General features: G+C 33.1%; 1 protein-coding gene across 1 annotated transcript in view; it reads right to left on the bottom strand.

Annotated features, from left to right (window-relative positions):
• The window catches only part of dpp (decapentaplegic morphogen), a 117,979-nt gene extending 106,625 nt beyond the window's left edge, over nt 1-11,354 (bottom strand). Inside the window, exon 1 of the mRNA XM_074181930.1 lies at nt 10,828-11,354. The gene's annotated coding sequence lies outside the window, so the exon portion shown is untranslated. The remainder of the gene's footprint in view (nt 1-10,827) is intronic.
• Nucleotides 11,355-13,866: the final 2,512 nt, after the last annotated feature.

The following is a 13,866-nucleotide window of genomic DNA, read 5'->3' on the forward strand; positions in this document are numbered from 1 at the left end:
GTTCGCGATGTAGAAGACTTAAGAAACCGCATCATCGATGCATGCAGGGTAATCAGAGAGACTCCAGGAATATTTGAGCGACTACGTGGCTCAATGAGCCGACGTCTAGACGCATGCGTTATGTCTGAAGGTAGACATATTGTACATTTACTATGATTTCTACATGTTGTGTGTTTTGTTATTAATAAATTAGTTTTGTTTATTACCCTTTATTCGTTTAATGCAGGTACTAACTACAAAATAACAATAAATCCACTTCGCATTTATGACGATGTATCTCTGTAGTTGTTCGTAAAATAATGTTTTGCTGCGAACTGGTTTATTTTGGGCAAAAAACCCACGAGACATTTTCTGTTTAGAATGACACAGGCTATCGGAAATGAATTTTTAAATGGTAAACACATAATAAGACAAAAAGTTACATTGGAAATAAATTTTAGGGATTGCGTTTTCCACCCCCTACAACCATCGGGTAAACCAAATAAATTACTGGCTAAGTGTCTTTTTGGTAGTACAAAACGTCAGGTTTATTTCAATATTGTAACTTTCTCAGTGCTTGTGAAAAAAATTGTTATACAAATTTTATGTACCCCTTTAAGGGGCTGTATCTTAACAAGGGATGCTCCAATGAAGTTTCTTCATATGAGAGATCCTATCTTTTTTTCGATGAAGAATCACCTCCTCAAATGTTTTAACACTTATTCAGTTACACTCTGTATACCGCCAAGTCAATCAAATGTGCCAAGTCACTTGAACACTTCTCGTGATAGTATTTATAGAATAAAGACAAATCTCCAACCTTTCTTCGATGTTCCAGGCTATCAAGGTTGTATGTGATGTTCGTGTCTCCAATTAGGGAGATGGCTCTTCTCTAAATGGAATCCAGAAAGTTCAGGGTTTGTTTGGGGGCAAAGCGCCATACATGAGAACAATACTCCAAAGAAGATCTGATCTGAGCTTTATAAAGCATCAACTGACCTGACATCATTATATCCGGTTCAGAGACATTTATCTTTCACCCCAATTCGAAATCACTTCTAGATCCACAGTGAGATATGCAACCTTCTGCTTCCGGTGAAGATGTGCCTCCGTAGCCGATGTCCTAGAATGCAAATGGAATGTCGAGACAAGTGTGCTGTCGTCAGCAAAGCAATATATTGAATACTTGTTTTTTTCCAATAAGTCGTTGATATACAATAAAAAGAGGGTTGGACAATATGGATCCCTGGGGAACACCAGCGTTGATGGTGAAAGTATTCGAGATATATCCATCGACGGCCACTTGCAGGAAACGTTCTTTCAGGAACCTGAAGAGCCATTTACAGAAATGATCCGACCAGTCAAAGGAAATTTGGCCAGTAAACCGTCATACCATAAACCTTTCTTACTGATGAGAAAATAAAAATGAGTGTTTTTTCCTAGAACCAGGTTGAGAGTTGGAGTAACAATTGTGAGAGAAGTTTTTACTAATATTCTTCAACATGTTGTTGTGTGGTTCAATTTAATAAGAATCATATATGTGTGGTGTACGAATTAGAATATAAAGAAGGTAACTTCTTTTCATTTGAATATTCGTAGAGATAATTAGTTATTTCAGTTGGACTATTATACAAATTGTATATGTGTATATCAAATAAGTATTCTAAATACTTTCCATAATAATTTGTAGATTTTCCTAAAACATAATCTCTATAATTTTCCCAACAAACATCTTTGCAAAATGACATTTTTGCTTGAATATATCATGATTTCTTCAAGTTACGACTCATTTCTGGTAGCAAAGGGTAGAAATGATTGTTGAAAATAATTCAAAGATAGAAGTGATCATAACTTATCATCCAATATAAAATATAGAAATCTAATATTTCATTCAAAAAAATGACTAAAAATGTTCAAATATGTATGTACATCAGCAGTTCTATTCTGAATAAAACACAATTAAATAATATTATAATATTCAAAGTTGTAAAATCATAATTTTCATTGTTTTGTAAACATCTGAATTCATCCGAATCTTAATTCGAGAAGGGTGCATTTCTGTGATGTATTTTATTAATTGAATTTGTTGTAATTATTCAATCTCTGAATATTATGAGATACCACTATATGTATATGAAAATTCAATCAAATTTGATATGATTAGTTTAAAATGGATTAACATCGAAAAATAAAGCTACAGAATATGAGAGTGCATATCGAGTACTGTTCATTCTCGAAATCTATTTTTCAAGACAGATCCCGTCCTGCAAGTCAGTAGAAAATTACATAAACACAAATTATATCCAGACGATACGTGGTGCGAATGTAGCGTCCTAAATGTTACTAGTGAGAAATGGAAATTGTTTGACAAGTTCATGTTTATTCATTCTACCGAAAACTGTATTTTTAGAAAGTAAAATAAACCTGATCAAAGTTTACTCACGTATAACCTCGAAAAAATATTTATGTTCTTTAGGAAATTAATGAAGAAAATACACATACAATAATTTTTCTAAGGATCTCCATGTTTTCAGTGGGTCGGCGATTTGCTGAAAAAACAAATAATGATTCAAACTACATTGGATAATTATCTGATGGACTACCAGTAGCATGCAGTAGCCAGGAAGGTATCTACGATCTTTCAGTTTGAAGCTACAATGTGAAATTGTTATGAACAAATACCGTGTGTTATATTTGGAAGGGCCCAAACCATTTTCGAATCAAGTTTCAGATGAGCGTAATGTTATCTTGATGAACCAATATACCACCTCTATGAATTAAACTTCTTTAGTTTTAATAGCTCATTTACTCTGACCAATTTACTAGTTGTCGCAATTCCCAGAACTTCTATACTTCTGTACTAATACCTATTCTATACTGATATTATAAATGTTAAAGTTTGTCAGGGTGGATAAATATATGTATGTATGTTTGTGGCTCTTTCACAACTATACGGCTGATAAAACTTTACATAAATACAGCATATGTATCAGGATAACATATAGGCTACAATTTACAAAGGTTTTGTGTAATTTTGGTCATAATATAACGATTTAGTAAATCGCAAAAATTCTTGCGTCCTGAGAACTATCTTGGTGTGCTCTACCTATTCCGTTGGGAGTTACATGAAGATAATGTACCGTAAGATTGTTTATCTTAAATAGTTGTGAATAAAAGTCCGCGATAGCATATATCTACATCTTATGTAGTAGCCAATATATGGAAAATGCTGGGCCATAAATACAAATAAATTGAAAACTTATTTTACAATGCTCATTTTGAATATCTCTCAAATTCTTATAAAAATTGATACAATTGTCGTTACAAGTATTTAATATAGATAAACTTTGTTTTCCACACTAAAAAATTTGAACGAATCGTTCATAAGTTAACACAATAAGATTAACTTGACGCAACGCAATAAGCCATTACGCGTCGCGTCTACTGTGAGAGGACGGTAGAGGCGCGGTCTAAGCAGTGAAGCGCCATTGCCGAGAACGCGACCTGAATGCGGGCAGATGTGTGAAGGCAGACGTAAACGACGGTTGTGTTAATTTTGCGAAATATCTTTATAGGTAACATAATTTATTTTTTTACTTACTGTATTTTTAAAGTAAAAATATTATATATGTTGTCTGCGGCTTCGCCCGCATAGAATTTGGTTTGTCGTATTCAGTTTCGTGACAGACCATTTTAAACAAATAGTTACAATATTTTTTTATTAAACCAACACTTCAGGTTTACATCCTCAAAACTGGCGATATTCAATACAAACTTTGAACCCCTATCTTCCCCCTTGAGGGTGAAAATTCCTGATTCCCTTCCTTGATGCTTATTTACGCTTTACAAAGAAGCTGAATATAAAAATGTATGTTTAAAATCTGTTTTTTTGTTAACCAGCTATCGCACCCCTACGAACGACAACCCTCAGAAGTCGAAACTTGTGCGAGCTAAAAACCAACGAGGTCTTACCTTTTAACGTGTGATTCCTAACACAGGTTGGATGATATCAAGTGAAAATCGATCGTTCAGCCTGCGGTTTGAACCATCGACAGACACAGCGTTCGATTGACTGAGTGAACAAAGCACCCACGTGGAACCGCCAGGCTACCGGCATATTTCAAGATTCTAGATTCAATAGCTTCGGCTATACGTTAATATAAGAGTGTCAGTCAATCAATAGGTACCCACTTATACAATACTAGTTGTTTTCCGCTGTTTTACCCGCGTTACCGTGGGAACCTACCCTATGTGTTATTTCAGAACATGATCTATCTATACACCAACTTAAATTTGATCCGTTGAGCTGTTTAGGCGTGTAAAAGTAAAAAACATACATTATACATTCATACATCCTCATAAACTTTACGCATTTATAATATTAGTAGCAGTAGGATTGGTAGGATTGCCAATGTATTTTATTCTAATCCTTTCGTATAGCCGAAGCTACTGAACCTAGAATCTTGAAATATGCAGGTAGGTTCTTTGTAAAGCGAAAGTAAGCATCAAGAAAGGGAATCAGAAATGTTCACCCTGAAGGAGCAAAAATAGGGGTTTGAAGATTGTGATGAATTTCGTCATTTCTGAAGTTGGAATTGAAAAATACTCAGATTGGTCAGATTAAACGAGCCATTGAAACTCGTTTTTAATAACACAAGGCGCATCCGAATCAGCTCAGCTCTCTTTGTAGAACAAAAAGTAATAGTAAACCGTAGCATTAGAACCCTATACAGAGACAAAGGTCCTAAACAGAACATTTTTCACACTTTTATAGACGACTTCGAAATTAGGAATTTCATAAACTGCACCTTACGATTTGATTCCCACAAACTTTATTTGAAGGAAAACACAATATATGATCTACATAAGTGGCTGTCATCTCTCTGAGATTATATTTATATCCCACAAAACTCTTTCATATCAGAGGGTCCATCAATAGGATAAGTACCATTGCTATAACTTAGGCAGCGTGAAGTTGACTTCTAGCTTATGTTTGTAATGCTGGCTGTTGGAGGTTTGAAGATAAGTAATTTATTTTAGGTTTGAGTGAATTGAGAGTTGAGAAAAGTTCAATTGGGCAAATTTTGACACTATGAATCTTAATGGGAAAATGTTCGGCTATGAGAGCTTATTCCAGGCTGATTTCAATAATTATGAATATCATGGTTACTGCAGTTGCGAGTAGGCCCAGTAGCAACTTTCGGGGATTCAACAAAAATATCTATTCATTGCACTAACATCTACAAACAAATAATTCTCATATTCTGGAACTTACTAAAATTAAAGTCAGTGCTAACAATGATGACGTCACAAAAGTTAGCCACTGTGACTTCTCTTTCTATCTCTAAGTGGCACACAATACAGAGTACTATTTTATTCACTAACAAACACCATCTTCTATGACATATGACACATTTGACAAATTCGAATTCAGGATAACATCTGACTTTCATTTTCGAATATAGGAGAAATGCGAGGTCACACAGCTGATATAATTATTTCAATAAGCAGTGACCTTAATGAGACTTACAAGAATATTTGACGAGATGGACAATTTGCTAGTCTACTGGATCTATATTTGAGGTTTCAGTGAATTGAGAGTTGAGAAAACTTTTACTAGGCAAATTTTGGTACTATAAATCAAAATTAGAATGGTTTCATTATAGAACTTTCTCTTGATTAGAAATTCATTTCTTTTCAGAAAAATCCGACATGAATGCATATAAGCTTTTCTAGATAGCACTTTTCATATAGTATTTGTGAAAACTTTTGAAAATACTGGAATTTTATCAAATGAGGAACACTAAAACAGATTGTCGAAGACAGCTAAAATATTGAAGAAAACAAAATCCAAGCTGGTAGACCAAACGTTTCGTCTGCTAGTGCGATAGACTTCATCAGTGGTATGTGCGTTGACTGCAAAAACGAAGGTTACATTTCGAACTCACAATGTTTGCTAAGACTTCTGATGATGTTTGCCACAGTAGCATACGAAGCCTTCAGTACTATAAATTCCATTAGAATACGTTCTACCAGCCGGGGTTGTGTTTTCTGTAATCGTGACTCGGAAAGCCTGTGTTCTTATATAGCTAAAAAATCAAATGAAAAACACCCGAGATTTCTTTCAGACACAACCCAAAAAAAGAATAGATTCGACAATGAGGGTTAACAAATCTCGAACTTTTGCTTTTACGAATCGAAGCTTTTGTCTGTGAGAGATTTGAATACACGAAAGAAATTATTCTCATGTCTTCTGACAGGACTTCCTAAAAACTGATCAACTTCTTGTGTCAAAAAATATGTAAGGTGAACAGCTTCCAACTGTAATATCAATGAGCAACCTCTTGTTGGTGATGATATACAATGCTCAGTGTGTAAATAGACAGAATCCCAAAGATACCGTATCTCGAAGCTATTAGTACCTATGTGGGTTCATTCACATGATTGCATGCAAAATTCAAATATACTCGTATAATAATATTAATAACCAGTTGGACAGTTAATGTGACTTCCACGTTATTTTGGATAACTCATGGGTGTTCGAGAGGTGAAGCACTCTTTTCATTAATTAATCCAATAATTAGTAATTTCATCATTTCCAATACACTTAATCATTATCAGTTTTTTTTTTGCAAATACAATATTCTCTGGAACTGGAAGAATGGACGTTTACTGATATTGGGATAACCGCATGGGTGAAAACCACAAGTATAATAGTAACTCGTTTTATAGTTTTTACATTTTTCTGTCAGCAGTTTTTTCAAAATCGAGTTAAAACGATGGTCTTGACGTTAGTAACATTCGAAATGAACTTGGCAACACCGCAAAACTACATATTATCGATTTACTTTTCTTCTTCTTCCTGTATTCTCTTTTCTATTCAACCTTACGAAACACAGATTTTCTGGGAAAGAAATGTTTTGGCTTTCTATTTCTTCATCTTGATACAAAAAATGTAGGAATCTTTCAAAGAAAGGAAAGAAGCAATCAATTTCAAAAAATTAATCATTCACAAAGATGTGCAGATCATTAATTATATTGTGTAGGAATCCCCTTTGGAATACAAACGGAATAGAAAAAAGTGTTTTTCGAATAATTCAGCGTTAATATGAAAGTATTTGTTTCGAAATGTTTATATGAAAATGTTTCGAGAGGGCTTTTTCTTCCAGTTTTTGTCTGAATGTTACTGTTTTGCATGATCTACATATTCTTTCTTTGAAAGATTTCCAAATTTTTTGTATCAAGATGGAGAAGTAGAAAGCCAAAAACTTTATTTCTCAAAAATTAATATCTCCTAAAAAGCTTCAATGGTAGTCGTTTTTGAAACTTCGATTTTCCTTCGAAATGGGAAATTTTGGGAGTTACTGCCTGATGAATGAAATATTTTTTCATGTAACTAACGAACAATATTGATTTCATCATATTTTTTTTTCGGAAAGTGTAGAAGGTATATTTTGTAACTGTTGTATATCAACGTTTTGGGAAGATGCATTAACAGGTACGAGGACACGATAGTAATATACATTGCATTTCTTTAATGTCCTCCCCCTTTTTATTTTTTGAACGGGTCAACCCAAAAAATAGAAATTTGGGATAATGAAATTAATACATGAATACTTTATTTTAAAGTGAAATTGACAGAACGAAATTTCCAAGATGGCGACTGGGCGCCATCTGGAAAAAAAATTAAATGGAAATGGGGTCTTGTGACACATTATTTGAAGCTCCTGTCAAATACTTCACAACCCTAGAACATGAAGTCAATATCTTTACCTACTACAAAATGGCGGAACATTTAATAATTTCCTGAAGACAATCATATTAATATCGAAATTTCTAGAAATATTGCTTTTTATCTGCCATATGGCAATTCCAACAACCCGATAAGGTTTGTTAAGTTATTTTTTGTTTATAAAAACGACAAAAAATGTCAGTACGACAATGAACGTCATTGTTCAATTAGAATATTCTCATTTAGTTTTTGGTTTTACTACAAGAAAGGTACCACGTCAACAATCTCTAAAATGGTCTATTCTCGTCCATTAGAATACCAAATTGAACCGATTTTTATTTACAGTGCGACGCGTTACTTTCACGAGACCGAAAGGATTTTCAATGAACGTTTTCCGAATCGTCCTATCTATAGAAAATATATGAGGGAACTTGTATCCAAATTCACAACTACCGGTAGTGTACATAACAAAAAGCCTCCAGGTCATTCGTCCATTCCGGAAGAACAGCAAGTGCAAATAATTGGTGAGATGGTAGTAAATCCTGAACAGTCTACTGATTATGTAGCGAATGTTTGTGAAGTATCTCCTTCTACTGTGTGAAGACTTTTGAAGAGGAATAGGTATCATCCATACAAAATTAAAATGGTACACCATTTAACTGAAGATGACACTGATCAAAAAACAGAATTCTGTGAAATCATAACGGAAACCATCGCAAGGTATCCTACCTATCTACACAATATTTTTTTTTGTGACAAATGTACATTTTTTTAACGTCAATGTTCAAAGACAAAATTGCCGTTAGTGGAGTGACACCAACCGTCACGTTTTCCGTTAAAAACATACCCAATATCTAGAAATAAATAACTTTTGGGCAGGAATATTGGGAAACCATATTGTAGGACCTCTATATATTGATCAAAATTCAACAGGGGAACTGTATCTGAATATGCTGGAAACTACTGTTGACCCTCTCATCACTGACATCGTCGAAGCGAATCCTAATGAATTTGATATGGCTATTATATTCCAACAAGATGGAGCACCACCACATCACTCCAGACAAGTAAGAAACTATTTGGATACAACTTTTCCCAGTCGATGGATTGGCCGTCGAGGCCCGCTCGCCAGATTTGACACCTTTGGACTTTTTTATGCGGCTATTTGAAGCAAAAGATGTACTAGGCTTAACCTGCTTCAATATTGGATATACGCCAGAGAATAATAAATATTTATAGAGATATTAACGTTACTGTGTTCGAAAATGTTCGGCGTGAAATAACGGATAGGCTGTTCGTATGTCAAGAAGTTCAAGGCAACCATTTCGAGCATCTTCTGAACTGACCTCTAGCTTATTACTTCATATTATGTAGTTAAATGTCAATGTATTCGGGCAATTATGAAAAGTTCCGCCATTTTGTAGTAGTTGAACATTATATTCTGGAGTTGTGAAGCATTTGTCAGGAGCTTCAAAAAGATGTATCACAAGATCCCTCTTTCCATTTAATTTTTTTCCCAAATGATACCCAGTCGCCATCTTGAAAGTTTCATTTGTGAATTTCACTTCAAAATAAAGTATTCATGCATTAATTTCATTATACAATAAACGGGGGGGACATTAAATGAAAGCACTGTATCGTTCATTGCATTATCTGGCTAACTTTGGAAAAAATACCCTGAAACTACAACAATTCATTCCTTACTGTTAATTTTGTTTTACTACCATTTATCTTCATTCTATCTGTACTTGACTTTTTGATTTTTGTCACTTATTTGAAATTTTGAAAGTGGTATATTCACTACTTGATATTTTTTCACACTATATAAATTATTGTGTTGAAAATTTATAATCATTCAAAATCCATGAGCTTTTGCAATCTTGAAGAACTACGTAATATCATTCACAGGATGTACACTTCGTGCAGCTTTTTGAACGATCACTGCAAAGAAACAATCTTTCACAAAATCTGATAATCCAGATGAGAAATCCTTTCAGATATCAACAGTCGTCTATTATTATTGGCCTCGTTTCATATAATGCTGAAATAAATATAATTTTAAAAGATAATGTTTCATATCATGTAATATAGATATGAAACATTACAATGAATTACAAAAAAGTCAACATAGATAGTTTTAACCTGAAACGTATGGTTTCATTTTACAACCTATACTTTTGAACTCAAATGTAGTCGTATTTATAATTCTGTTAGTGAACGATAGATCTATTACCGTTTCTCTACTGTATATAGTATACCTATTTCTCCAAAGTTGTGTCATACAGTATTGTAAGTAGCATAATCTTATCCATATTGCCTAAGATTTTATCTATTTGTACATTAATATTTTATTCTTATAGAACGTGTAACATTTGTAAAAGGTTTTATTTTAATTTTTCTTATTTTTTGTTTGTCTAGTATTTAATCGACCTATTTTACCTCAAGCCTAAATATGATTTGTTTAACTATAACTATACTCCATGAATGCCATACTTACTCTCATACAAATATTTATAAATTTACATATTCTTTATAACTTCTTGCGAAACAAGAGCTCTGCTCTTATCGTATTATTATTATTATTATTATTCATTGCACTTTGAAATGATATAGGAGTTCAGTCACCTGAATGATTTGGATACAACGAAAAATAAAATTGAAATGTTGACAAAATCCTATATATTTAATGGGTTGAGAAACCCACAGAAGCTCTTATTCTGTGAAGAGATTTTGGTTTTTCACTTCTCCATCTTTGTGTAGAAGTAGAAAGCCAAAGGCTTCCTTTCCCAAATAATTAATATCTCCTAAAAATGTATCCCTTTCAATTTAAACTATCATCCGGCTTTCCGACTGACCCTGTATATATCTTCATTCACATAAATGGTAATAGGTACCTTGATGTAGAATAAATTTCAATTCAATGTTCAGCAAAAAATTGAAATTGAATCGAAGAATTGTTGACAGATAAAAAGTATTGTAAAAACTTTTATATTTTTTGATACGCCAATCAATAACACACAAATATTCGAAGATTTTGTTGGTGAATATGAGTGTTACGAGATGAACATGTTCATTCATGAATAATAATAAAATAAACAATATTTCTCACAAATTACCTTTTACGATTTGGCAAATATGCAAGTAGGAATCAACTCTTCTATAGAAATGCTCTCAGGTTGGCTGCAAACACATTTAACGTATTGTCCTGAACTTCATCGCATCAGCAGGAGATATCCCACAGGTTAGGCATCAGCATGTTAATCGAGCACATATAAACACTGACACTTGCACTCATCAAGTGCATTGCTCACCAACTAAGTACGAAAAATGCTGTCCGACCAAACAAAATGAACTTAAATTAGGAAACAGCCACCTACGCTCAAGACGTTTTCATTAGTAATATTAGTAAAGTCACTATTTTACACGTTTATTGTTGTAGCCGCGATCTGCTGGTGTCAATGCTGGTTTAAGGACTGGACCAGACTTCTTGCCGTCTTGATCAGTGTCTGCATTTTACTCCCCGGACAGATTGATTTCACAATTTCTGGCTTTTCACCAACTACAACCGTTACAATAATATGTGAACCTGTTGAACACTATATGTATTCAATAACTGAATATTAATCTTGAGGCTGCTAAGTATGGAGAGAAACTAGAACTAGACTAGTCTACTTTTTTGTTATTGTTTTATATTTGCATGTATAATTTATGAGTGGATGAAATTACCTCTTATTGGATCGGATTCGACTTCAACTGGTAGGATTGGTTGTGCTCTACTACGAAATGGCGGATAGTAAACGCCATTTTTACCTAAAGGTATGCGAAGAATTCTCCTGAGCGCTCATAAAGAAGTAGGAATATGAGAGAAGAAGCGTCAGGTTTGTCTGGCGGACCACCCAAATCGGATATTCAGACAAGGAATTCATGGCGAATGAGATTTAGTGTTTTTCGAACAGACACTGAGAAGAATGATGCTTGATTTCTATTTACTGAAGATAAAACAATATATATTCCAAGAGAGATATTTTGGGCTATGGTTTCGATAGAGTAAATCAATTTCGGATCATGTGCCAATGTGAATTATGCCGAAGAACGACTAAATTAAATTGTTTTGAGAGGAATATTTAAAGAGCATGTCACAGTTTTAATTTTTCTGGATTATTGAAAAGCATTTGACACCTTGAATCATGAATTGCTACTAGCAAAACTGAAGTATACGGTTATCTAAGAAAGCAATTTTATTTTTCAGAAATTATTTATTCAGTAGAAGTCAAAGTGTAAAAATCGAAGGAGAAATATCATCTTCACTAAAGCTATCTACAGGCGTACCGCAGAGTTCTATACTGGGTCCATTGCTATTCGCACTTTATACTCCCGATTTCGAAAATGCAGTCAAATTTTACAACACAAACTTTTACGCCGAAGATACGCAATTACACCATTCATTCTTCCCAGAAAATGTCGGTAATGAACTTGAGAAAATAAACCAAGATATATCCAACTTGATCACTACATCTAAAAGTAACTATATGAAGATAAACGCAGATAAAATAAAATAATTAGAATCAGAATCAGAAAAAAAAAATGAAAACGTGAAAATATGCGTCAAAATTCAAGAAATCCCACAGGTAAACTGCTCCCGTGATTTGGGATTATTTATGGATGATGAACTGAGATTCAAATCCAATATCTGTCATATTCGCCAAATATCATTCATGAATTTAAAGAAAATATATGCCAATAGGCAATTCCTAGATCAATTCTCCGTGATTCATTGGTTCAATTTCTGTGACTCGGCACAAAATATATCTCAAATACTGAATGAACATTAATGGCAGAATATGATATGGAGAAAATTATTGCATTCGTCTTGTCTGTTTCATAAAATTATCGGCTCAAAAACACTACCTTACTTTCGAAACATTTTTTTTTCAAATAGGATATCCTTGATATAAACATTAGTTGAGAAATTATTACACCTCCAATTCATAAAACAACCACATACGAAAGACCCTCTTCTTTATCAAGTGTCGAAGGTTTACAATTCAATTCCCCATGATTCAAAGATTTTGAGTGAACAAGCTTTCAAATAAATAATGAAAACACATCTTCTTGATGTACAATCAAATACAAATATAAATTAGATTGTATATGTGTTGGTAGGAAGATCTAAATAGATATAGATAGATATTAGAGTTTTCATTTTTGTTCTTTCGTTATTTTTCTCAATTATTTTTAATCGTCTCACAATTATATCACCTTACGCTAAAACATAATAACACAGATCGGTTTATGACCAGGTATACAGACCACTTCATCTTCAGCAATTTCCCAATGTCTTAATGTTGTTATTTTTTTGTAATTTGATTTATATGTATTAGGTATGGGAAATGAAAACCTAGATTATTATTAATATAAAGATTAGTTTCGTCAATGCGGATTCATTAAAATACAATATGAGTTGCATTGTCAAATAAAGGTTCATTCACTGTTCCCTCTTTTATACATAATCAAATTCATATGGAACAGGAGGTTCGAAACCACAATAGTTTCAAATAAAATCACTGACAGTAAGATGATCAAAATTCATAGAAAATATTGCAAATATGCCTTAAGGATGTTCTTGTTAAAATAACTAAAATTTTCTAATACTAAGAAAGAAACAAATTCTTGATGAAATATTATTCAATTACGAAATGAAAATCATACTTTAATTTTAAAATAATGATTTCATGGGTGAGTTTTTAAAACTTCTGAATCAGTCCCTAGAAAAAAAATTGCTAATTTTAAATATTAATAATACTTCTGAGGTGTTCATTTTTGAGATTACTTTCATAAAAAAAATATTCGCACTGATGATACGATCGTTTATTTACAGCAATCAAATTCAAAAAGGTAAAGTTTCATGTCTTTCTTTGAGGTTTGTCAGCTGTCAAAATCATATGGACCTTTAACTGACCCAAATAACATTCAATGAATACTTATTTATGTTCACGGTTCACATGTGTTATTAAATGAACTATTTACTGTATCTTGTAGATTTTGTTGTTCTTATTCACAGACAAAATTTAGGCAAATAACACATATCAGTAGAATCAATATAACGTCTAATTCATTTGATCTGATTTGATGTCATTATTATCGATATCAATTCA

Source organism: Leptinotarsa decemlineata, unplaced genomic scaffold (assembly GCF_025532065.1).
Source record: "Leptinotarsa decemlineata unplaced genomic scaffold, Ldec_3_MD MMD2_tig00026328_RagTag_RagTag, whole genome shotgun sequence".
Taxonomy (NCBI): domain Eukaryota; kingdom Metazoa; phylum Arthropoda; class Insecta; order Coleoptera; family Chrysomelidae; genus Leptinotarsa; species Leptinotarsa decemlineata.